The sequence below is a fragment of the Pinus tabuliformis genome, chromosome 3_1, assembly GCF_031772625.1.
Source record: "Pinus tabuliformis cultivar Carrire ecotype Pingquan chromosome 3_1, CPIR1, whole genome shotgun sequence".
In the NCBI taxonomy this organism is placed as follows: domain Eukaryota; kingdom Viridiplantae; phylum Streptophyta; class Pinopsida; order Pinales; family Pinaceae; genus Pinus; species Pinus tabuliformis.
In genome coordinates, this window is record NC_142301.1 from 500,428,421 (window position 1) to 500,455,621 (window position 27,201).

Sequence of the window (27,201 nt, forward strand, 5' to 3'; positions counted from 1 at the left end):
TGTGCCCAAATGGATCTGTAACAGAACTCCATGCTCCCTCTAAAACACAACCATGCCTTCACTTGAAACACAGTACTTTCCATCATCGCCCATCTCTATGCGCATCTAGAGGTCCTTCTCCTCCAAGGTACTAAATAAACTCTTGTTTTTGGTCATGTGGAATGAGGCTCCACTGTCCAGGTAACAAACACAACCCACCATCAATGAAACCATGCAGGCAATGAGGGTAAAATCCAATTCGAATTGTGAGGCCAATGCCTCACCATCTGATCCTTTCGAGGATCCTTTCTTGGATTCCTTCTGTGGACAATTTGTTGCATAATGGCCCACCTCATGACAATTAAAGCATCGCACTTTAGATTTGTCAATCTTCTTCCCACCATGGGAAGAACTCGATTTTGAATGGGAAGCCTTCCCTTTCCCTTTCCTCGCCTTACTCGCTAAGGCTAGATTTTCTTCATCATCATGCTTTGATGAACAACCATCTTTGGTGCTTCTCGTAATCTCCTCCAGTGTCAGATCCGACTACAGTCGTTCCCAATCTGGTAGTTTCTCTCTTCCATTCACTGATTCTTGGTAGCTATGCTAGCTCTTAGGAAGACTGAGGAGAGCAAGACTCACCTTGTCATCATTAGTTGTCGTGATTCCTACACTTCCAAGCTCATCCCTACAGGTGGTGAGCTTGTTCAAATATGTAGAGATTGTGTCACCCTTTTCACACTTAATTTTTTGAATTTTGTCTTTCAGTGCTAACTTCCTCTTATCGATGTTGTTCTGATATAGATCCTTCGATGTTTTCCACATTAAAAACGGTGTCTCCTTCCCATGGAGGCTAGAGACAATATGGTCTCGAACTCCCTCCAGAAGAATCCTCCTCACTTTAGCCACACATTTCTTCCATTCCGCCAATTCTTGGGCATTAGCTGTTGTCAGCTTGGGGACTTCTTGATCAATGAAGTCCTTCAAACCGCTCTCCTCTAATACCGCTTCCATGCGATCCTTCCAAGCTATATAATTCGAGCTACCATCCAGGGCATACTCGAGTCTCAAACCATTAAACACCATTGGTGAACTTTGAGATGTGATAAGAATTCGATTTCTACAATCAAGAACTTCAAACTTCGAACTTCTCCCTTCTTTGTATATTTTTCTCTGCTTTGATCACCTTTGCTCTGATACCATGTAGAAATTCTCACTGTAGATCACGTGATAATGCAAAGTAACTAAAGAAAAATACTTGATCTACTTCTACAACAAACTTGCGGAAGCTTAATCGATTTTGAGCAAGATAAAATAGAACACATATAACAGAGAAGAAGAAATCAATCAGACATGAACACAGAATAATATTATGGGGAAAGCCTCAGCTAGAAAACCTACTATTTGTATTATCATACAAGTGGAAATATCTCAGGATTACACAAAGCCTTAGCTCACAAGCTATCAAGCTCTCAGTACAATCCCTCACTGCTGCTCATAGACAGAATAGACAACAAATATGTCTTCCTTGAGTCCTCCAAGCCTTCTATTTCCTTGCGCAGTTTCTCCTAGGTCCTCAAGCTACCACTTGTGTGTAATTACCTCACACACTGCTCACCAACCTCAGAAATAATTGCGCAATCCTCAAGGAAAGAATTCCTTCTGCATGCAAGAGATATCCTCATGAGAATATTCTTGCAACTAATAGTACACTATCCCATCCTTTGATCTCAACTGGATCTCTGTCTGAACTAAAATGCATGAGTTATTTATGAGAGAATATTCATTTATGTGAAGTACACTTATTGCATGCATGCATGCATTGACTAACTGAACTCACAATCAGTTCCAAAAACTGTTGGAACTAATTTAACTGGCCTTAACTCAGTTAAATGAGCTAACTAATTACAACTCAAAGTACCACTCATCATGATCTCCTTAGTTAAGGGATAACTTCCTGAATCAAAGGGATAATTGTTGCATGTCTTTACATAGACTTCATGTTTGATTTTCTTTAATTAATTAACTCAAGATGAATTAATTAATTATTTTACAAATAGCTGCTGAGCTCAAATTCGAATTTTAATTCACAACTTTAATTTAGGGACTAATTAAAATTGGAATGTATCTCGAAATGCTATCTATAAGAATGTTATTTTTTATCATTTATATTTTAAGCATTTCTTGTTGTTATTTTCAACAAACATTTCTACTTAGTTCTGGGCTAACAAGCAACGTAGTTCCTTGTATTCATTCCTTTCTTTCCTTAGATTAAATCAATGGTTTAGGAACATACTAATTAAGAGGATGAGTAGAATATTATGAGTGACCACCCATTTTCAATCTCAAATATGGAAAAGGTCATAGCATATTCTTAGCTTTTCAATTAATACTATATCAAATCTATGAGATTAAATAAAAGACTACCAGAGTGTCCACTTGCCTTCAGTAGCAAGGAAGGCCCTAGTGAATTAATCATTCCCTTGGATTAAAACACTCTTGATCAATGTCATTTCCAAGCGAGTGTGTACTCGATATTTGTGAACATGATTGCGTATAGGACTTTGGCTTGTGTGATAAGTCTTAGTAAATGGCTAGTCCAAAGTATTCATAATTCAAGTAGGTGTGCTTTACATTTCAAGCCAAGCTGCCAATGTGATTAGATAGATTTTTGTTTCATGTTTTCTTAACTTAATCTTTATTTTTGAATTTGAATTTTAATCCAATCTAATAACTGATAGCTTCTAATCAACTCATTACATATTGTAGTGCCTAACACTATTCATGTACAATGAGGAGAATAACCTCCTATGCGATCTTTATACACCAATAACATAGTTAAAGGAATCTATCTCAATATCATATGGTTGTTGTAGGAGGACTAGTGTAGAGCAAAGGCGGTGTTTCAAATCACTGAATGCCTTCTATTGTGACTTGGGCCAAAAAAAAAATGTTTTGGCTACTCCCTTAGTCACTCAACATAAGGGTTGGGTAATATAAGAGAAACCCAACACGAATCTTTAGTAGAAGTTAGCAAAGCCCAAGAAGCTATGAATCTCTATTTGAGTTTGGCTTCCAATAACTTCATTTAACGATCAGGGTAAAGTGTTACCTTTGATCCGAACATATCCTTTGAATAAGGGTTTACTAAATACTATGGGTGTTGAACTTGTGAGGCAAGCATAAAATTATTGTACGAATATGGCTATGACAGGAGTGCAAAAAACAATTGTACGATATCCAGCAAGGATAATATTTTGAAATTTGAAGTTTCAGTTACCAAAAATAATGGCAATTGGCATGTCCAGTGTGGATGGAATTTTCCAAGCAGTTTTGAGTAACCATATAATATGACATCATTTTGAAGAAGTTACGTGCACACACATTTAATAATCCCTTAGGCTTTTGGAATATGAGAGTATAACCAACAACAATAAATACATCATAGTGTTACTAAGCGCGCACACACACACATATATATAATAAAGTTTTTTATGGAAAGTAATAAAACCTTATATATATGGTTGAAGCAACTTATTTTAGAGTTTTCACTAATTTCAAGTTGTATCTTAAAAACATGTTTTATGTAATAACTTCAACTACATCGCCTCCAAAAGATTGAAGATTTCCACTCTCAAATAAAGTTAAGATTTGACATCTAAGAATTAAGCATTTTTATAATTTCGTATTCATTTCAAAGTATGTAAAGTTTACATTTTGAAAATGAAAATGTAACTAAAGTACAAATATTATACATAACAACTTAATTCAGTAACAAATAATCAAATAAGGTTACACTGTCACATCTAATAATTCAACTCAACCCCTCAAAATGAGATTGAGCTAGTCACATTTAACAACTATGAATTTACATTCATTTCAAAGTGTTTAAGATTACTGTGTGAAATGGGATCCCACGATCCCACCCTCACATCTAACCGTTCAATTAAGCTATACACACTCCCGAGTGGAAATCTATTTAAATATTCTCAAGTTTATATAAATTTTGTAATAGATAATTTAAAAACTTATTTGTTTTAGATTTATTGTTAATAAATTTGAAGAGTTGGTGATTTACGGAAAGTCAATATTATTAAAATTTAAGATATGACTTTTTTTTTTTTTTTTTGAAAAGAATTACAATGTTGTATATCATATATATATTTTGCTGAGATGTTTCATATGCTTTTTAGGGTTTGGGAGTTTAACATGTTTTTTGGTTTTTGGAATGATTTGGGTTTTGGCCAGCAGTTTTGGGATATGATGTTGTGTTTGAACTGATAGGTTTATTTTACAGCGCAATATGGTTTGTAATTATGTCAGTCTATTATCAAAGTTGAAATTTTGTTCATATGGGTCCAAAAAATAAATTAATTAAACAGTGTCTGTTTATAAAAAAATATGTAGCTTCATCATGTTAAATCCGTATTTAAAATAGATAGTCAGTCTATCATCAAAATTGAAATTTTGCTTATACTAATCCAAAAAAAAAACATTAATTCATAAAAAAAATATGTCAGTTCATAGTATTAAATCCATATTTAAAATAAATATCTCCGCTCATCATGTTAGATGAGTATTTAAAATAGATATATGTTGTACCTGATTCAATGAAAATTGATTTGGTACCTTTCTTTCCCGTCGCTAATTCAAAGGAAAATTGGTTTGGTACATTTCTGTCCCATCGCTAACTCAAAGGAAAGTAGATATGCACATTGAGGGAGATGACAAATTGATCTACTTCAAGGAGAAAAGGCAAAAGTTGGTGGATCGCATTAAGGCTATGCGTATTGTCCAGTATGAGCTTATATGCACGCTTGACAAGGTTGTACTTAAACTTGAGAGCTCTCTGGACCTTTCTATGAGTTTTGGAAGTAGTACATACCTACATGCAGACTCTTAGTTAGAGCATGGGACTACATGCAAGATTCCTTCTGCATGATTTCCTCCTTCTTTAATTCCGCAACTGGTTAGTTCTTCTACATGATTTACTCCCTGATTTGATCCTTCTTTCACTCCACAATTGATTAGTTCTTCTGTATGATTTATTCCCTGATTTTCTCCTCCTTTCACTCCGCAACTGGCTAATTCTCTCTAGAACTTGTTGTAGGTGTTCAGTCTTCTCATTGATCACCACTATGGTGCATTAACTTGGGATCTTCATCGAGTAATGCTATATCATGAGAATTGTAACCTATTTTCTAATGAATCATTCTTTTGTTATTTCGATTTTCTTTTAGTTTTTTTGCTTTGCAAAGTTGTGTGTTCAAACTTTACTAGCTAGATTCATCTGTGTAGGTTTTCTAACACATTTACATGGTATCAAAACCCATAGGTTTCTAGATAAAAGGCGCACCAATACTTTATTTTGCAGGTATTACAGCTTGGAGATCGAAGATCGACAGAAAAATGGAGTTTCCCAAAGCATCGATCCTAACACCGTACAACTACCACAAATGGAAGGACCAAATGGCTCAATACCTTCATCAAAAAGGTTTGTACATGATTACCATGGCTGCAGAAGTGGAACGCACTTCAGCCATAGATAAATCCAAGTACCTCAACCGTATGGATGAGGCCCATAGATCCATATGCATGTGCATCTCTCCAGAGTTGCAGTTTCATCTATCTGCGTGCAATACTCCCAATGAGATTTGAAAAAAGGTTGAAGAACTCTACGGGAAATAGGATGAGATGAAAGGACATCTGCTCGAAGTGGAGCTACTGTCATTGGATCCACGGAACTATGACAGAATTCAAGACTTCTTCACCAAATATAATGATCTATTGCTGCAACTCAAGGGTTGTGGAATTGACAAATCCAAGGAGGAGAGTCGCCAAGTTCTCTCTATTATGTCAAAGCTCGGACCAGAATACTCCATATTTGTGTCTACATTTCATTCAGTAAGGCTCACAACAGGTAAATCCTACACTATGCCTTCTCTCAAAGAGTTCATGGAGTCCCTTATTTTTGAGCAAGATAAACTCATTAGCACGGGGAAAATAAAACCTCCAAAAGCGCATGCACTTGCTGTACATGATGGTAGCCACAATAAAAATCACAGATCTGATTCAAATAAAAAAAATCAGTAGAAAAAAGAGAAGGGAAAAGCACATTCCCATCCAAAGAAGGAAGGGTACACCAAGCCCTTCAATGACTCCTCTGGCTCGAGAAATGAGAAAGGGAAGAAAAGAAACAGATGCACCTACTGTCAAAGAGGATTCCATCCAGAATCCTCTTGCATGAAGAAACAAATTGACCAAATGGTAGAAATCCTTCAGAAGCACAACCTTGGGGACCACATCCCTTAGGGAGCCAAGAAGAAAACTGAGGATCCGCCACATGGGAAAGGTAACAATTTTCATGCTTTAGTTGCAATTAATTCTTCCCATGATGCATGGATTATAGATTCTGGTGCATCACATCATATGGCTGCTGCAAAGGAAGTCTATTCCTCTTTGTATGCATGCAAAGGAACTCCCATCCTCATGGGAGATGACTCACCTATTGAGGTCACCGGAAAAGGTAGAGTGGAATTTTTACACGGAAGCTTTGAAGATGTACTTCATGTTCAAAAACGTTCGGTAAACCTGCTTTCAGTTTATCAGATCACTCATTCCAGCACTGGAAAGAGAGTGGAATTCACTCCAGATGCAGTGAACATATATGACCTACATAGCAGCTCCAAAATTGCAACTAGTGAGGTAAACAATGGATCCAGATTGTATACATTTTCTGAATTTATTGAATCAGAATCCTCCTTATTGCTTACACCGTACAACTACCACAAATGGAAGGACCAAATGGCTCAATACCTTCATCAAAAACGGTTGTACATGATTACCATGGCCGCAGAAGTGGAACGCACTTCAACCATAGAGAAATCCAAGTACCTCAACCGTATGGATGAGGCCCACAGATCCATATGCATGTGCATATCTCCAGAGTTGCAATTTCATCTATCTGCGTGCAATACTCCCAATGAGATTTGGAAAAAGGTTGAAGAACTCTACGGGAAATAGGATGAGATGAAAGGACATCTGCTCGAAGTGGAGCTACTGTCATTGGATCCACGAAACTATGACAGAATTCAAGACTTCTTCACCAAATATAATGATCTATTGCTGCAACTCAAGGGTTGTGGAATTGACAAATCCAAGGAGGAGAGTCGCCAAGTTCTCTCTATTATGTTAAAGCTCGGACCGGAATACTCCATATTTGTGTCTACATTTCATTCAGTAAGGCTCACAACAGGTAAATCCTACACTATGCCTTCTCTCAAAGAGTTCATGGAGTCCCTTATTTTTGAGCAAGATAAACTCATTAGCATGGGGAAAATAAAACCTCCAAAAGCGCATGCACTTGCTGTGCATGATGGTAGCCACAATAAAAATCACAGATCTGATTCAAATAAAAAAAATCAGTAGCAAAAAGAGAAGGGAAAATCACATTCCCATCCAAAGAAGGAAGGGTACACCAAGCCCTTCAATGACTCCTTCGGCTCGAGAAATGAGAAAGGGAAGAAAAGAAACAGATGCACCTACTGTCAAAGAGGATTCCATCCAGAATCCTCTTGCATGAAGAAACAAATTGACCAAATGGTAGAAATCCTTCAGAAGCACAACCTTGGGGACCACATCCCTCAGGGCGCCAAGAAGAAAACTGAGGATCCGCCACATGGGAAAGGTAACAATTTTCATTCTTTAGTTGCAATTAATTCTTCCCATGATGCATGGATTATAGATTCTGGTGCATCACATCATATGGTTGCTGCAAAGGAAGTCTATTCCTCTTTGGATGCATGCAAAGGAACTCCCATCCTCATGGGAGATGACTCACCTATTGAGGTCACTGGAAAAGGTAGAGTGGAATTTTTACACGGAAGCTTTGAAGATGTACTTCATGTTCAAAAACATTCGGTAAACCTGCTTTCAGTTTATCAGATCACACATTCCAGCACTGGAAAGAGAGTGGAATTCACTCCAGATGCAGTGAACATATATGACCTACATAGCAGCTCCAAAATTGCAACTAGTGAGGTAAACAATGGATCCAGACTGTATACATTTTCTGAATTTATTGAATCAGAATCCTCCTTATTGCTTACACATGCTTATGATAGTAGTAGGCTTTGGCACGAGAGGTTTGGTCACTTAAATTACAGGTATATGCAGCAGCTAAGAAAGCATGAGATGGTGGAAGGCTTGCCAAATATCAGTTTCTCCAAAGGAGTTTGTGAAGGGTGTGTCCTTAGCAAACATCCTAGAGAAAATTTTGACATTGGAAAGACTCACAGAGCATCCTCTCCTCTAGATCTGATCCATAGTGATCTCATGGGGCCTTTTCCTCATACTTCCATCAACAAAGTAAGGTATGTGCTTACATTTATTGATGATTTCTCACGGTATACTTGGGTGTATCTTCTCAGGAACAAATCTAAAGTTTTTGCGCACTTTGAAGATTTCAAAGCACTAGTTGAGACATAGTCAGAGAGAAAGATCAAAGCCCTCCCTACAGACAATGGGGGGGGGAATATGTTAACACAACACTTTAGAACCTTTGCCTTCAGTCCGGCATATAGTTGCAGTACACAGTTCCATACACTCCACAGCAGAATGGAGTTGCTGAGAGAAAGAACTGATCTCTCAAAGAGATGGCTTCCTGCATGTTGCATGCTAAGTCACTACCTCATAAGGTATGGGTTGAAGCACTTAATGGTGCTAACTACATCCAGAATAGATCTCCTCATAGCTCTATCAAGGATCAGACCCCCTCTTAGACTTGGAGCGGCACTAAACCAGAGGTCACCCACTTCCGTGTTTTCAGCTCCCGAGCATGGGCCATGATCCCCTCTGAAAAGAGGAAAGCTCTTGATCCACAGAGCATTGAGTGCATCTTTGTTGGATACCCTGATGGTGTGAAGGGATACTGGTTCCTGATTTCCTCTACGGACAAGCTCATCATTGAGCGAAGTGTCAAATTTGAGGAAAGTCTCTCACATGCACCTCAATTGCGCATGCAGACACCTTTTATCTACCTCATGTCCGAGATGATGACTCAGTACACTCAGATGCAAATACAGAGAATGCAAATGCCATGGTAGAGCATGCAGATGCAGAGACAGTGTCTTCATATACAAATCCAGTGCATGCATATGATGATCCACATCCAAGCCCAGATCGAGCTTCCAACAATGAATCAAATTCCCCTGTCATAAATCAGAGAACAAGGAGTTTACGCGAGATATATGCACAAGACCACCCAGCTGCTAGAAATGGTCTTGTGGGGGATAATTCTGATCTATATAGGACTAGCTCAGAGTTTATTGAACCTCCTCTTGTCCTCACTGCCACTGAACCATCGCCATCCTGGCATTGTCATTTGGTTCAGTATTTTGATCCACAGTCTTATGTTGAGGCTGCTGGGCATCCATCTTGGGAGTCCGCCATGGAGGAGTATAACTCCCTCGTCGAGAACCAGACCTGGGATCTAGTCCCCCTTCCTTCAGGAAGGAAACTTGTCCGATGCAAATGGGTCTACAGGAAAAGAGTGCTGCAGATGGGCAAATCACTAGACGGAAAGCAAGGCTAGTAGCTAAAGGCTTCCAAAAAGTGCATGGCATTGATTATGACGAGACATTTGCTCCAGTAGCAAAGATGGATTCCATACACCTTACACTTTCCATTGCGGCTGCCCAGGGATGGGAAGTACATCAGATGGATATGAAGAATTCCTTTCTTCACAGAGACCTATCAGAGGAGATTTATATGGAGCAGCCACATGATTTCATTAAGGATTCATCTTTGGTCTGTAGACTGAAGAAATCTCTCTACGACCTTAAGCAGGCCCCGAGAGCTTGGTATGCGAAGATGAATTCTTTTCTCTTATCACAAATCTTCGAAATATGTAAGTCTGATCTGAATGTTTACATGCTCAGGACACATGATTCTCTTCTAATCTTAGTTTTGTATGTGGATGATCTCCTGATCACCGGCAGCTCGATTTCAGCCATTGTTGTAGTCAAGAGGGCCTTGCATGATAGGTTCTTGATGTTGGACATGGGTCCATTACACTTCTTTCTTGGTCTTGAGATCAGCTAGGATGCCACAGGCATCAAACTCTCTCAGGCTAAGTATGCACGGGATCTCCTCAAGAGATTTCACATGACTAACTGCAAGCTAGCACCGACTCCTTTTCTGTCTGGGGTCCACCTTGAGGATGGAGGTGACACTCCATTAGTTGACAACACTCTCTACTGATAGCTAGTGAGGAGCTTATTGTACCTCACCCACTCCAGACCAGATCTCTCATATGCAGTAGGAGTAGTTTCCAGATACATGCAGGAGCCGCATGAGCTACACTAAAATGCTGCCAAGCACACCCTTCGATATGTGTAGGGAACCATCACCTTCGGGATTCACTATGCAGCGGGCATTGCATTGAGTCTCCTTGGCTTCACTGATTTTGATTGGGTGGGCGACAATATTGATCGCAAGTCCACCTCCGGATATTCACTTAGTCTAGGGTCTGGCCCTATCTGTTGGTCGAGCAAGAAGCAGGCTGCTATTGCTCTCTCTTCAGCCGAGGCCGAGTACAGAGGAGTAGTCAACACCACCATTCAGGCTCTGTGGCTACAACACTTCCTCACTGAGTTGGGCATCCAGTTCCACCAGTCCATTATCATGTGGTGTGACAACCAGAGCACTCTGAAATTTTACAGGGATCCAGTACAACGGCAGGGACGAAGCACATAGAGATCCATATGCACTACATCAGAGACTTAGTACATGATCCGGTCATTGATTTGCAGTTTTTTCCTTCAGCAGAACAAACTGCAGACATATTCACCAAGACATTCACTGAGCAGAAGTTTCGCTCTCTGCACGATCGTTTTGGAGTGAAGGACCCAGTTGCTTAGCAACTGTCTGTTCTTCCTCTTTTCTTTTGATTACATTGTATTTTGAGGAGGGGTTTTTCCCATGAGGTTTTCCCTCTTTCCTCAAGATTAGTACAAGTTGCACTGTATTTTGGGTGACCTTTGGCCTTAGTTGCCAGGGCCCATTTTCTATTTTTCCTCATAGTGGTGTTTAGGGGGGTGTTGGAAGTAGCACACACCTACATGCAGACACTTAGTTAGAGCATGAGACTACATGCAAGATTCTTTCTACATGATTTACTCCTTGATTTGCTCATTCTTTAACTTCGCAACTGGTTAGTTCTCCCTGATTTGCTCCTTCTTTCACTCCGCAACTGGTTAGTTCTTCTGCATGATTTGCTCCCTGGTTTTCTCCTTCTTTCACTCTGCAACTGGCTAGTTCTCTTTGGAACTTGTTGTAGGTGTTGAGTCTTCTCATTGATCACCACTATGGCGCATTACGTTGGGATCTTCACCCAGTAATGCTATATCATGAGCATTGTAACCTATTTTCTAATGAATTCTTTTGTTCTTTTGATTTTCTTTTAGTGTTTTCTAATGAATTATTTTGTTCTTTTGATTTTCTTTTAGTGTTTTTTGCTCTGCAAAGCTGTGTGTTCAACCTTTACTAGCTAGATTCATCTGTCCAGATTTTCTAATACATTTACAATGAGCATAATTTCTACATTCGATGGAGCAAATCCTAATAGAACGGTAAGGCCACATAAGCGCCATCATGGTGGTGGTTTAGGCAGTGGTGTGGGTGCAACAGGTGGCGTCTTGAATTCCGAAGACAGAAATGGTGTTTCAAGAATGGACTATGTAAATGGTAGCGAAGAAGCAGATATTAGGTCTCGTCTGCTTCGGTTGGATGACAAACACGAGTATGATGCCACTGGATCTCATCCTAAGGCTCTTAGTACTGTCAAAGTTATGGTTGCTGATGTTTTTCTCGATTGCTGTTCGGATCAAACACGTTTTCCGCCCATTGATTCTGCTGCGGTTCCTAGGAAATTGGAAAATGGTTACTGCACACCTGCAGATAAGAACACTCTCGTTGAACTCGGGGGAGAAGTGGGGGCTATTGCAGCTGTAGAAATGGCGTTGAAAGCATTTGCACATGAAAATGCAGGTGTGGACTTGGAAGAATATGCAGTGACCGGTAAAAATAGGATAATGGTACTGAATATTGACCGAACCAGATTGGCAAAGGTGCTTCCTGAAACAGCACAGCAACTAAATACTAAAAATACAGATAATACAAATGGAATGGGTGTTGTTCCAGTAATGGGAACTGCTGGTGGAATGGATTTAAGTAGAGCCGCAGCTGGTATGAACTCCGTCATTCCGAGGCCAGATATGTGGGCTGGATCCAGTGGACCTCATCCGCAAGGTGTTCATCGCTTGCCATTGACAGGACCTCCAATGTTTCCAGAGCAAACCTCCACAAATGATGGGCCCGAGAGCTGTCCATAGACCCACGGGTTTTATGGGAATGCCTGGACCTGGTGGTGTTCCTGGACAGGGGATGGGATTTAATGGTCATCCTGCTATGCAAAGGCCGCCAATAGGATCATCTCCTGGTCTAGTTCCACCTCTTGTATCTTCCAAACCAAGCACAGAGGAGGATGACATCAAAGATATTGAATCATTGCTTAAGAAAAAATCATTTAGCGAGTTGCGGAAATCCAAGACAAGTGAAGAACTTTATGATCTAATTCATCGTCTGAGTGCAAGAGAAACTGCTCTTGCTGCAAAGTTTAAAACAAAAGGAGGTACCCAGTTGAAAGAGTATTGTAAAGCTTTAACAAAAGAAGATTGCCGACGTCAAAGATGCTCCTATATTGCATTATGCTACGACATTAATGTTGTAGCTCACGTTCTTCATGCTATCAAACTCCAATAACCTATATTATTTAACCTATATCATTTAACGCACGGAAACAAGAACTTATCTATAGAATTAACAATGACAAACGTTGAATTGGATCACACATACACTTATGGACACATCTGATTTTCTACAAAAAGTACATATTACATAATTATGAAGCAATGATTTTTCCCAATCATCTCTATTGAATTATGAATGCTTTGTTCAATCTTCCCAAAATTGTGTTCTTTGCGCCACCTGCACAATCTCATTTCGTTGCATTGTATTTTCATCTACACACTCTTGAACATGTCTTTGAAAACTTTGGTGTTGGCATCTTTTCACTATCTTCCAACTCTACCTTTTATTTTGTAATTTTTTTGTGAAATACACATCCTCGAAAAATTCATTGAGCACTTCTCCTCATTTTGATACCCAGGGTAAATTGGATTCCATAGAAGCTCAAGACTTTGTCAACATAGGGCTTAGGCCTCTTACAATGATATACCCATTAAGAGCTTGACACATCACTTGTAGGAATTTAACCTACGGTGAATGATAGTACTTTTCACAACTATCTTAGAAAAAAAAAACTTCTCACAACTATCCAAGCTAGACCCAATTGACCTAAAATTTTTGGAATATTTATCCTAGAAAACCCCTAGGCACTTCCTCTCATTCCAGGGATTGTATTAAGGATAAACCAAATTTTCCAATGTTGAAGGTTGTATCAACATATCACCAGCAAGAATAAAACCTAATTGGAAAAGATAACAATCCATCTTCCAAATAACAAAAGCTAGATCCAATTGACAACTTCCAACTCTAACTATTGTGTTGTACTTCTTGCAAATTTTCTCTAGCTTCCATTTGATCCACACATTCATTCAAACATTGCATCATTAGAATATATTGTTGGTTATGTTTTATAGACTTATGTGTGATTATGAGTCTTATTTATCATAAGATAATTGGTTTTTTTAAGAGCAATCTATTTGGAAAAGTTGAGCAAGGTACTGGAAGTGCCATTCACCACTTTTCTTGGTGAAGAAGGCTACAACCATCTTGACAACATTTTTACTTAGTTCTGTGCTAACAAGCAACGTAGTTCCTTGTATTCATTCCTTTCTTTCCTTAGATTAAATCAATGGTTTGGGAACATAATAATTAAGAGGATGAGTAGAATATTATGAGTGACCACCCATTTTCACTCTCACATATGGAAAAGGTCATAGCATATTCTTAGCTTTTCAATTAGAACTATATCAAATCTATGTGATTGAATAAAAAACTATCAGAGTGTCCACTTGCCTTCAGTAGCAAGGAAAGCCCTAGTGAATTAATCAATCCCTTGGATTAAAAACCTCTTGATCAATGTCATTTCCAAGCGAGTGTGCACTCGAAATTTTTGAACATGATTGCATAGAGGACTTTGGTTTGTGTGATAAGTCTTAGTAAATGGCTAGTCCAAAGTGTTCATAATTCAAGTACGTGTGCTTTACATTTCAAGCCAATGTGATTAAATAGTTTTTTGTTTCATGTTTTCTTAACTTAATCTTCAGTTTTGAATTTGAATTTTAATCCAATCTATAACTGATATCTTCTAATCAACTCATTACATATTGTAGTGCCTAACACTATTAATGTACAATGAGGAGAACGACCTCCTATGTGAGCTTATACACCAATAACATAGTCAAATGAATCTATCTCAATACCATATGGTTGTTGTAGGAAAACTACTGTAGAGCAAAGGCGATGTTTCAAATCATTGAATGCCTTCTATTGTGACTCAGACCAAAAAAAAAAAGTTTTTGCTACTCCCTTGGTCACTTAACATAAGGGTTAGGCAATATAAGAGAACCCCAACACGAATCTTTAGTAGAAGTTAGCAAAGCCCAAGAAGTTATGAATCTCTATTTGAGTTTGGCTTCCAATAACTTCATTTAACGATCAGGGTAAAGTGTTATCTTTGATCCGAACATATCCTTTGAATAAGGGTTTACTAAATACCATGGGTGTTGAACTTGTGAGGCAAACATAAAATTATTGTACGGATATGGCTATGACAAAGGTGCAAAAAGTAATTGTACGATGTCCAGCAAGGATAATATTTTGAAATTTGAAGTTTAAGTTACCAAAAATAATGGCAATTGGCATGTCCAGCGCGGATGGAAGTTTCCAAGCAATTTTGAGTAACCCATATAATATAACATCGTTTTGAAGAAGTTACATGTACCCACATTTAATAATCCCTTAGGCTTTTGGAATATGAGAGTATAGCCAACAACAATAAGTACATCATAGTGTCACTAAGCATACACCGTAGATATATATATATATATATATATATATATATATATATATATGAATGAAGTTTTTTATAGAAAGTAATAAAACCCTAGATATATAGTTGAAGCAACATCCTTTAAAGTTTTCACTAATTTGAAGTTGTATCTCAAAAACATGTTTTATGTAATAACTCAACTAAATCATTTCCAAAAGATTAAAGGTTTCCACTCTCAAATGTCACTGAGATTTGACATCTAAGAACTAAGCATTATATAATTTCACATTCATTTCAAAGTAAATAAAATTTACATTTTAAAATGAAATTATAACTAAACTACAAATAACTAAGCATTATATAATTTCGCATTCATTTCAAAGTAAATAAAATTTACATTTTAAAATGAAATTATAACTAAAGTACAAATATTATATATAACAACTTAATTCAATAACACATAATCAAATAAAGTTACACGGTCACATCTAATAATTCAACTTAACACCTCGAAATGAGATTGAACTAGTAACATTTAACAACTTAGAATTTACATTCATTTCAAAGTGTTTAAGATTAAACTGTGAAATGGGATCGCACGATCCCACCCTCACATCTAACAGTTCAATTAAGCTATACACACTGCCGAGTGGAAATCTATTTAAATATTGTCAAGTTTATATAAATTTTGTAATGGATATTTTAAAAACTTATTTGTTTTAGATTTATTGTTAATAAATATGAAGAGTTGGTGATTTACGGAAAGTTAATATTATTAAAATTTAAGGTATAAAAATTCTATTTTTTTTTTTTTTTTTTTGAAAAGAATTACAATGTTGTATATCATATATATATTTCGCTGAGATGTTTGAGATGTTTAATATGCTTTCTGGGGTTGGGAAGTTTAACATGTTTTTTTAGGTTTTTAAAAGAATTACAATGTTATATATATATATATATATATATATAGATATAGTTGACATGTTTGAGAAGTTTAATATGTTTTTTAGGGTTTGGGAGTTCAACATGTTTTTTTGGTTTTTAGGATGCTTTGAGTTTTGGCCAGCAGTTTTAGGATATGATGTTTTGTTTGAATTGATAAATTTATTTTACACTTCCATATGATGTGTAACTATGTCAGTCTATTATCAAAGTTAAAATTTTACTCATATCCATTCAAAAAATAAATAAATTAAATAGTGCGGGTTCATAAAAATATGTGGTTTCATCATATTAAATTCGTATTTAAAATAAATAGTTAGTCTATCAAATTTATAAAAAAAAATTAAATAATATCGATTCTTAAAAAATATGTAGGTTCATCACGTTAAATGCCTATTTAAAATAGATATCTAAGCTCATATAACATGATAATATCTCTGCTCATATAACATGATAAGTATTTAAAATAGATCTATACTGATTTGATACCTTTCTTTCCCGTCGCTAATTCAAAGGACAGTAGATATGCACACTGAGGGAGAAGACGAATTGGTCTACTTCAAGGAGAAAAGGCAGAAGTTGGTGGATCGCATTAAGGCTACGCGTATTGTCCAGGATGAGCTTATATACTCGCTTGACAAGGTTGTACCTAACTTTGGGAGCTCTCTGGACCTTTCTATGAGCGTAGTTTCTGCATTCAATGAAGCAGATCCGAATAGAACGGTAAGGCCACATAAGCGCCATCATGGTGGTGGTTCAGGCAGTGGTGTGGGTGCAACAGGTGGCGTCTTGAATTCCGAAGACAGAAATGATGTTTCAAGAATGGACTATGTAAATGGTAGAGAAGAAGCAGATATTAGGTCTCGTCTGCTTCGGTTGGATGACAAACACGAGTATGATGCCACTGGATCTCATCTCTGTAAATGTGTTAGAAAACCTGCACAGATGAATCTAGCTAGTAAAGGTTGAACACACAGCTTTGCAGAGCAAAAGCACTAAAAGAAAATCGAAAGAAGAAAATAATGATTCAATTGAAAATTATGTTACAATGCTCATGATATAGCATTACTGGGTGAAGATCCCAAGGTAATGACTATAGTGGTGATCAATGAGAAGACTCAACACCTACAACCAGTTCCGGAGATAACTAGTCAGTTGCGGAGTTAAAGAAGGAGCAAATCAAGGAGTAAATCAAGGAGTAAATCATGCAAAAGGAATTTTGCATGCAATCTCATGCTCTAACTAAAAGTCCGCATGTAGATGTGTAGTAGTTCCAACATGCAAAAGGAATCTTGCATGCAGTCACATGCTCTAACTAAGAGTCTACATGTAGGTGTGTAGTAGTTCCAACACCCCCCCTGAACACCACTATGGGGAAAAATAGAAAATGGGCCCTGGCAACTAAGGCAAAAGGTCACCCAAAATACAATGCAACTTGTACTAAAATTGAGGAAAGAGGGAAAACCTCATGGGAAAAACCCCCCCTCAAAATACAATGTAATCAAAAGAAAAGAGGAAGAAAAATATTGTTGCTAAGCAACCGTGTCCTTCACTCCAAGACGATCACGCAAAGAGCGGAACTTCTGCTCAGTGAATGTCTTGGTGAAGATGTCTGCAGTCTGTTCTGCTGAAGGACAGAACTGCAGATCAATGACCCGATCATGTACTAAGTCTCTGATGTAGTGCATATGGATCTCTATGTGCTTCGTCCGCTGCCGCTGTACTGGATCCCTGCAAAATTTGAGAGTGCTCTGATTGTCACACCAGATGACAATGGGCTGGTGGAACTGGACGCCCAACTCAGTGAGGAAGTGTTGTAGCCACAGAGCCTGAATGGTGATGTTGACTACTCCTCGGTACTCAGCCTCAGCTGAAGAGAGAGCAATAGCAGCCTGCTTCTTGCTCGACCAACAGATAGGGCCAGATCCTAGACTGAGTGAATATCCGGAGGTGGACTTGCGATCAATGCTGTCTCCCGCCCAATCAGAATCTGTGAAGCCAAGGAGATTCAATGCAGTGCCTGCTGCATAGTGAATCCCAAAGGTGATGGTGCCCTGCACATATCGGAGGATGCGCTTGGCAGCATTCCAGTGTAGCTCATGCGGCTCCTGCATGTATCTGGAAACTGCCCCTACTGCATATGAGAGATCTGGTCTGGAGTGGGTGAGGTACAATAAGCTCCCCACTAGCTGTCGGTAGAGAGTGCTGTCAACTAATGGAGTGTCACCTCCATCCTCAAGGCGGACCCCAGACAGAAAAGGAGTCGGTGCTGGCTTGCAGTCAGTCATGCGAAATCTCTCGAGGAGATCCCGTGCATACTTAGCCTGAGAGACTTTGATACCTGTGGCATTCTGGCTGATCTCAAGACCAAGAAAGAAGTGTAATGGACCCATGTCCGTCATCAAGAACCTATCATGCAAGGCCCTCTTGACTGTAGCAATGGCTGAAGCTGAGCTGCCAGTGATTAGGAGATCATCTACATACAAAACTAAGATAAGAAGAGAATCATGTGTCCTAAGCATGTAAACATTCGGATCAGACTTACATCTTCAAAGTTTTGTGATAAGAGAAAAGAATCCATCTTCGCGTACCAAGCTCTCGGGGCTTGCTTAAGGCCGTAGAGAGATTTCTTCAGTCTGCAGACCAAAGATGAATCCTGAATGAAACCATGTGGCTGCTCCATGTAGATCTCCTCAGATAGGTCTCCGTGAAGAAAGGCATTCTTCACATCCATCTGATGTACTTCCCACCGCTGGGCAGCCGCAATGGCAAGTGTAAGGCGTATGGAATCCATCTTTGCTACTGGAGCAAAGGTCTCGTCATAATCAATGCCATGCACTTGTTGGAAGCCTTTGGCTACTAGCCTTGCTTTCCGTCTGGTGATTTGCCCATCTACAGCACTCTTGGTCCTGTAGACCCATTTGCATCGGACAAGTTTCCTTCCTGAAGGAAGGGGGACCAGATCCCAAGTCTGGTTCTCAAGGAGGGAGTTATACTCCTCCTCCATGGCGGACTCCCAAGATGGATGCCCAGCAGCCTCAGCATAAGACTGTGGATCAGAAGACTGAACCAAATGACAATGCCAGGAGGGCGATGGTTCAGTGGCAGTGAGGACAAGAGGAGGCTCAATGACCTCTGAGCTAGTCCTCTGCATATCAGAATTATCCCCCACAAGACCATTTCTAGCAGCTGGTTGGTCTTGTGCATATATCTCACGTAAGCTCCTTGTTCTCTGATTTATAACAGGGGAATATGATTCACTACTGGAAGCCCGATCTGGGCTTGGATGTGGATCATCATTTGCATGCACTAGATTTGTATCTGAAGACTCTGTCTTTGCATCTGCATGCTCTTCCTCGGCATCTGCATGATCTGTATCTGCATCTGAATGCACTGAGTCATCATCTCGGACATGAGGTAGATAAAAAGTGTCTGCATGCGGCGCTTGAGGTGCATGCGAGAGACTTTCCTCAAATCTGACACTTCGCTCAATGATGAGCTTGTCCGTAGAGGGTATCAATAGTCGATATCCCTTCACACCATCAGGGTATCCAACAAAGATGCACTCAATGCTCTGTGGATCAAGAGCTTTCCTCTTTTCAGAGGGGATCCGAGCCCATGCTCGAGAGCCGAAAACACGGAGGTGAGTGACCTCTGGTTTAGTGCCGCTCCAAGCCTCAAAGGGGGTCTGGTCCTTGACAGACCTATGAGGAGATTTGTTCTGGATGTAGTTAGCACAATTAAGTGCTTCGGCCCAAAGCTTATGAGGTAGTGACTTGGCATGCAACATGCAGGAAGCCATCTCTTTGAGAGATCGATTCTTTCTCTCAGCAACTCCGTTCTGCTGCGGAGTGTATGGAACTGTATACTGCAACTGTATGCCGGACTGAAGGCAAAGATTCTGAAGTGCTTTGTTAACATATTCCCCCCCATTGTCTGTACGGAGGGCTTTGATCTTTCTCTCTGACTGTGTCTCAACTAGTGCTTTGAAATCTTCAAAGTGCTCAAAAACTTCAGATTTGTTCCTGAGAAGATACACCCAAGTATACCGTGAGAAGTCATCAATAAATGTAAGCACATACCTTGCTTTGTTGATGGAAGGATGAGGAAAAGGCCCCATGAGATCACTATGGATCAGATCTAGAGGAGATGATGCTCTGTGAGTCTTGCCGGTATCAAACTTTTCTCTGGGATGTTTGCCAAGAACACACCCTTCACAAACTCCTTTGGAGAAACTGATATTTGGCAAGCCTTCCACCATCTCATTCTTGCTTAGCTGCTGCATATACTTGTAATTTAAGTGACCAAACCTCTCGTGCCAAAGCCTACTACTATCATCAGCATGTGTAAGCAATAAGGAGGATTCAGATTCAATAAATTCAGAAAATGTATACAGTCTGGATCCATTGTTTACCTCACCAGTTGCAATTTTGGCATTGCTATGTAGATCATATATGTTCACTGCATCTGGAGTGAATTCCACTCTCTTTCCGGTGCCGGAATGAGTGATCTGATAAACTGAAAGCAGGTTTACCGAAAGTTTTGGAACATGAAGCACATCTTCAAAGCTTCCGTGTAAAAGTTCCACTCTACCTTTTCCGGTGACCTCAATAGGTGAGTCATCTCCCATGAGGATGGGAGGTCCTTTGCATGCATCCAAAGAGGAATATACTTCCTTTGCAGCAGCCATATGATGTGATGCACCAGAATCTATAATCCATGCATCAGGAGAAGAATTAATTGCAACTAAAGCATGAAAATTGTTACCTTTTCCGTGTGGCGGATCCTCAGTTTTCTTCTTGGCGCCCTGAGGGATGTGGTCCCCAAGGTTATGCTTCTGAAGGATTTCTGCCATTTGGTCAATTTGTTTCTTCATGCAAGAGGATTCTGGATGGAATCCTCTTTGACAGTAGGTGCATCTGTTTCCTTTCTTCCCTTTCTCATTTCTCGAGCCAGAGGAGTCATTGAAGGGCTTGGTGTACCCTTCCTTCTTTGGATGGGAATGTGCTTTTCCTTTGTCTTTCTGCTGCTGATTTTTCTGATTTGAATCAGATCTGTGATTTTTATTGTGGCTGCCATCATGCACAGCAAGTGCATGTGCTTTTGGAGGTTTGATTTTCCCCATGCCAATGAGTTTATCTTGCTCAAAAATAAGAGACTCCATAAATTCTTTGAGAGAAGGCATAGTGTAGGATTTACCTGTTGCGAGCCTTACTGAATGAAATGTAGACACAAAGACGGAGTATTCCGGTCCGAGCTTTGACATAATAGAGAGAACTTGGCGACTCTCCTCCTTGGATTTGTCAATTCCACAACCCTTGAGTTGCAGCAATAAATCATTATATTTGGTGAAGAAATCTTGAATTCTGTCATAGTTCCGTGGATCCAATGATAGCAGCTCCACTTCGAGCAGATGTCCTTTCATCTCATCCTGTTTCCCGTAGAGCTCTTCAACCTTTTTCCAAATCTCATTGGGAGTATTGCAGGCAGATAGATGAAACTGCAACTCTGGAGAGATGCACATGCATATGGATCCGTGGGCCTCATCCATACGGTTGAGGTACTTGGATTTCTCTATGGCTGAAGTGGGTTCCACTTCTGTAGCCATGGTAATCATGTACAACCCTTTATGACGAAGGTATCGAGCCATTTGATCCTTCCATTCATGATAGTTGTACGGTGTTAGGATCGATGCTTTGGGAAACTCCATTTTTCTGTCAATCTTCGATCTCCAAGCTGTAATACTTGCAAAATAAAGTACTGATGCGCCTTTTATCTAGCAACCTGTGGGCTCTGATACCATGTAAATGTGTTAGAAAACCTGCACAGATGAATCTAGCTAGTAAAGGTTGAACACACAGCTTTGCAGAGCAAAAGCACTAAAAGAAAATCGAAAGAAGAAAATAATGATTCAATTGAAAATTATGTTACAATGCTCATGATATAGCATTACTGGGTGAAGATCCCAAGGTAATGACTATAGTGGTGATCAATGAGAAGACTCAACACCTACAACCAGTTCCGGAGATAACTAGTCAGTTGCGGAGTTAAAGAAGGAGCAAATCAAGGAGTAAATCATGCAAAAGGAATTTTGCATGCAATCTCATGCTCTAACTAAAAGTCCGCATGTAGATGTGTAGTAGTTCCAACATGCAAAAGGAATCTTGCATGCAGTCACATGCTCTAACTAAGAGTCTACATGTAGGTGTGTAGTAGTTCCAACAATCTCAACGCTCTTAGTACTGTCAAAGTTATGGTTGCTGATGTTTTGCTCGATCGCTGTGCGGATCGCACATGTTTTCCGCCCATTGATTCTGCTGCGATTCTTAGGAAATTGGAAAATGGTTACTGCACACCTGCACATAAGAACACTCTCGTTGAACTTGGGGGAGAAGTCGGAGCTATTGCAGCTGTAGAAATGGCGTTGAAAGCATTTGCAGATGAGAATGCAGGTGTAGACTTGGAAGAATATGCAGTGAGAGGTAAAAATAGGATAATGGTACTGAATATTGACCGAACCCGACTGGCAAAGGTGCTTCCTGAAAGAGCACAGAAACTAAATACTAAAAATACAGAATTTAAATGGAATGGGTGCTGTTCCAGTAATGGGAACTGCTGGTGGAATGGATTTAGGTAGAGCCCCAGCTGGTATGAACTCCGGCATTCCGCGGCCAGATATGTGTGCTGGATCCAGTGGACCTCATCCGCAAGGTGTTCATCGCATGCCATTGGCAAGACCTCCAATGATTCCAGGAAGCAAACCTCCACAAATGATGGGCCCCAGAGCTGTCCATAGACCCATGGGTTTTATGGGAATGCCTGGACCTGGTGGGGTTCCTGGACAGGGAATGGGATTTAATGGTCACCCTGCTATGCAAAGGCCACCAATAGGACCATCTCCTGGTCTAGTTCCACCTCCTGTATCTTCCAAACCAAGCACAGAGGAAGATGACATCAAAGATATTGAAGCATTGCTTAAGAAAAAATCATTTAGCGAGTTGCAGAAATCCAAGACAAGTGAAGAACTTTATGATCTAATTCATCGTCCTACTGCAAGAGAAACTGCTCTTGCTGCAAAGTTTAAAACAAAAGGAGGTACCCAGTTGAAAGAGTATTGTAAAGCTTTAACAAAAGAAGATTGCCGACGTCAAAGATGCTCCTATATTGCATGTGAGAAGGTTCACTTCAGGCGAATAATTGCTTCTCATACTGATATTAGCCTGGGTGATTGTACTTATCTGGACACTTGTCGGTATTTGAAGACATGCAAATATGTGCACTATGAGCTGGATCCAACTCCCGATCTACCTATGCCAGGGATGGTTGGCCTTCCACCACCAATACCTTTACGTGCAGAATATGGCTCAGAAATTGAGCTTGGGGAGCCACAATGGATCAATTGTGATATACGCAATTTCAGAATGGATATTTTGGGTCAGTTTGGTGTTGTTATGGCAGACCCACCCTGGGATATTCACATGGAATTGCCATATGGAACAATGGCTGATGATGAGATGAGGAATTTGAATGTGCCAACTCTGCAGACTGATGGTCTCATTTTCCTTTGGGTTACTGGACGTGCAATGGAACTTGGACGAGAATGTCTGGAACTATGGGGTTATCGTCGCATTGAAGAGCTTGTCTGGGTGAAGATTAATCAGCTTCAGCGAATTATTAGAACAGGGAGAACAGGCCACTGGTTGAATCAAAGTAAAGAACATTGTCTTGTTGGTATTAAGGGTGATCCAGAAGTGAACCGTAACATTGACACAGATGTCCTTGTTTCTGAAGTTCGAGCGACAAGCCGAAAACCAGATGAAATGTATGCGATGCTAGAAAGGATAAGTCCACGTACCCGAAAACTTGAACTGTTTGCACGGACGCATAACACTCATGCAGGGTGGATATCACTTGGTAACCAATTAAATGGTGTGAGATTAGTTGATGAAGAATTGAGAGCAAAGTTCAAAGCTGCCTATCCAGATGTGGAGGTGCAGCCTCCTTCTCCTACATGATCTGCTCCTGTTTCTGATGGAGAGGGAAATGCACAAGCAAACAGCCGTTTTAGCGGAATGGAAGCCAAGGTTACACCTAAACACATGCCTATGACAGCATCAGAAAATTTTGCATCAGAGGAGAAGTTTGTAGCTAAAGACGCTGAAACGATAACTATTTACAACTCTATAAATCCATTAATACACCCTTAGAGTGACTGCCGCAACTCCGGAAACTCTCCCTTACAATACCTACAGACGGTAGTGCATAGCACCATGGTAGTGCATAGCACCATGGCATATCATAGGATATATAATTATACATTTCCATGCATACATAGCATCGGTATTTTAGAAACCACATCGGCAGCCTCTTGATTTTCCGGCATCTCTACCCCACAACATTTTAGAAACCACATCGGGAGCCTCTTGATTTTCCGGCATCTCTACTCCACAACATTTCCGATGCCTCGCTCCACAGCTCCGCTCTGGCTCCCAGATGTGATCGATAAGACAGAAATGCAGTATACACATTCAATGCCAACTGCATGCTGATTTCAAATGCTATCTTCCCGCCAGAGTTAGCTAGGCGTATGACGTTCCTCAACGCAGAAGTGGAGAAGGTGATAGTGGAGCTTCGGAAAGCATCTCCGATAGCACATGGCCTCCGACGCAGGCCTGCTCTTATACTCACGGATTCATGGAGGGCTCTTTCTTGACTGAGATTGGAAATCAGGGCTATGAGCCACAGGTACAGGGCAGTGCCTAATAGAGATAGGGTGTGTGCAGCAGGGAGCCATTTTTGCACAGGAAGCGACGGGTGCCTTTATCAGCGGGTTGTGGAGAGCATGGCAGCCGAGGTTCCGATAATCAAGTTTCCTATGCTGGTTGACCAGGCGACTAATGCTCTTCTTTTGGCGAGGGAAGAAAAAGTGGCAGTGGAGATGAAAACTGTGAAAGGGTTGTTGGAAAGAATGAGTTGGAGAGGGCAATGAGGAGTTTAATGAGTGTCCAAAGTGTGGAGGTGAAGTAGAGAGTGTAGACCGAGAGTAAAGCTGTCGTTTATGCCATTTTCCGTAAGGACGAAGATGCTTGGAGAAACTTGGATTCATTCATTTTGTATGCAGTAGGGTGAATTTTGATTGCTCAACAAACAAATATCGCTCTGTTTTTTGTTTCATTTTGGCGTGGTTGTGCGCCATTGGTATGGACAGGCTTCAATTTCATGGAGTCATAATAACCCCGACATTGAGTTTGCTGTCATAAATTCCACGAGAATTAGAGTTCAGTTGATGTGGCAAATTCAAATGGATTCATGAGGACTTTTGCTTTAGCGTTTTCTTTTGAACAACATTTTTTTGAATGGTTATTTTTGAATGCCAAATATAAAAATGTAAGAAGTAAGACTCATTTCGTTAACAACCCAAAATGAGATAACATCAATGATTCAAACAAATTCTTATCTCCGGTTATTTGGATTCTAGTTCTCTTTCGCCCTTTTTTTAATACATTGACGCCATATAATTTAACGTGCAGAAATAATGATGGTAACGCTGGCATGTCCTCTGATAAAAATGAAACGGGTTTCTGTTCATTATGAATTCAGACCCATTGTTTGATTTACTTAATATCTCGACTTTGATTACTGTCTATTGTTATTGTTGGTTCAGTTACCGTGCCCAGACATCGTACAAAAGTTGCTAGCATCGATTAATTTCTGGCATGTATTCGTCTTGGTAATATTTTCCAATTCAAACATAATTAATTTATCTTATTACTTCAGTGTATAATGAGTGGTCCAATCATCAGTTTCGTGTAGGTTCATAATTTTTTTCTCAAAAAGATAAATGGTAATGAGCCCATGGATCATTCTATATTTAGTAAAGGAATATCTACAACAATATTTTAAATGTTGAAGTATTGTTAAGCATCATAAGTTTTATTGTAACAAATAAATAAGAAATTGAGATTATGTGGAATTTAAAACTCTCATAAATATCAATTTCATGTTTTGGTCTCAAGATATTTTTGGAAAGTTGGTTATAGCATTGGACATTCACCATCCATGAAAAAAATATCACGGTTAAATGTGAATAGGATGAATGAGAAGATATACATATATGAATGAAGAAAGTTGGTTATAGCATTGCACACTCACCATTCATGAGAAATATCATGGTTAAATGTGGATATGATAAATGATGAGATATATATATATATATGAAGGAGTAGGTAATAGAATTTATTGTTTTTTATTTATTTAAAATATTATCTCATATAAAAAAAATGAAAATTTAAATTAAGGAAATTTAAATTAAAATATAAAATTTTTATTTATAAAAGTGTTAGAATATAATATTTTCTTGGATTGATGGTGATTTAGTGTTTTGTTAAGGCACTTTTTGATGTGAAGTTACCGGTTCAATTCCCCCTTCCCAATCTAGGTGATATATTAAACATGTTAAAGATGTAGCCCTACCAAAGTTACAAAAAAGAAAAAGTGGAGATATAATAAAAGTTTTAGTTTATATATATATATATATATATATATATATATATATATATTTTTTTTTTTTTTTTTTTTTCTTATTAAAAATTTATAGAGTTAAAGGTTCATGTATAAATTTTTTTAATAATATTTTTATATGTTTTTAAAAATAAATAAATTTAAACAATTATAATGTTTTTTTTTCCTTGATAAGTGGGTGAATCTTGAAAATCACTCTTACCCTGTCGCTGAGAGGCCACGACTCAGGGGCGTCTAAGCTGTCAAAGTCACCTGGGGATCTCACCCGGCCTAAGCTGCACCAGCGGAAACCATAATGGGTTTTTTGGTATCGACAAGACTAGAATCGGTGACCTTTGCTTACGAAACACTTTAACAACGTGCTCCTTTACCAATTGTTCTAAATCTCTTTGATTAAACAATTATAATGTTAAAATTAATAAAAATAGTTTATTTAATGAAAAGATCTAATATTCTCACTTTTATTATAAATGTTCTTTTAAATAGTTAATACAATCAAAAGATATATCTATTTTTAAAAATTATTGTGATATGAGAGACATGGTAGTGTATGGCATAGCTCCAAAAACATTTGAGATTGTAGAGTTTCGACATCTCTTACTTTTTGAGACTAAATTTGATGAATATGTCAAGGGGATCTTTAGAATATCCAAATATTAGTTAAACATGCAATAGAATGGGTT

The 27,201-nt window shown here is 39.1% G+C and overlaps 2 pseudogenes; both read left to right on the top strand.

Annotated features, from left to right (window-relative positions):
* The first annotated feature begins 4,684 nt into the window (after positions 1-4,684).
* On the top strand, positions 4,685-12,801 carry LOC149187994 (N(6)-adenosine-methyltransferase MT-A70-like; annotated as a pseudogene).
* A 3,721-nt stretch (positions 12,802-16,522) lies between these two features.
* LOC149187995 (N(6)-adenosine-methyltransferase MT-A70-like) lies at positions 16,523-24,204 on the top strand (annotated as a pseudogene).
* Positions 24,205-27,201: the final 2,997 nt, after the last annotated feature.